This window comes from Pteropus vampyrus, unplaced genomic scaffold, assembly GCF_000151845.1.
Source record: "Pteropus vampyrus isolate Shadow unplaced genomic scaffold, Pvam_2.0 Scaffold81, whole genome shotgun sequence".
NCBI lineage: Eukaryota > Metazoa > Chordata > Mammalia > Chiroptera > Pteropodidae > Pteropus > Pteropus vampyrus.
The window spans coordinates 4,066,083-4,066,922 of NW_011888862.1; positions in this window are offsets into that span (position 1 = coordinate 4,066,083).

Genomic DNA, 840 nt, shown 5'->3' on the forward strand with positions numbered 1-840 from the left:
AGTTTAGAAAATGGGCTTTTTAGAGGAGGAAGGAAAGGAGAGACAAATGTCTAAGAGGCTTACGTGGAAAATTGCTGACCCTAGTCTAACAAAACTCATCCTAAAATGTAGCATCTGAAGCAGAGAAGGCATTAAACATTTGTTGACTGGATGAAAATACACAAATGCCTTAGCGCAAACAGCTTACAACACTAACCATACCACATCCCTGCCCTTATCTTGTGCAGAGTTTATCTTCCACAGTTAAAAAAAAAAAAAATGCGGGTTGTGCCCTGACCTCCCTTTGGCAGAGTCCAGTTGTTAGAATTGCTGGTGTGATCGCTAGTAATAAATGGCTCTATGTTTATTCTCATCTCAAAAATAATTTTGATATTCAGCTTTGCAAAATAAATTCAGATGTTTAATATGCCACTGAGAATTAATGGATTCGTTTAATGTTGGAAACGCATTAACAGAACAGAGCATATTCTGGGGACCAATTATTCAACATTCTGAGGCTTTCCAGAGCACATATAAAGGGGACATCTCAACAGGTGCTGCTTACAGCTTTCTACCACGTAGGATGGTCCTTTGAAACAGGTACTGCTACTCAAACTTTCTCCTTGCAATCACTCGTACTGAGTGAGTTCGCTTCACTTGGGTGCTAATTAAATGGATTTTGCTGGATCTATGAAATCAGTTTCTTGTTTAGCTCCTTTAGGCAAATCATAACTCTATTAACTTGTCTCCTTTTATTTTCTTTCCATTAAAAAAGGATTCCTAAAACTAGGACTAGCTACCAAGTATTCCCAGAATGAGACAGAAGGCCAGGGCTTCTAGATTATGATTAAGCCCAAAGAA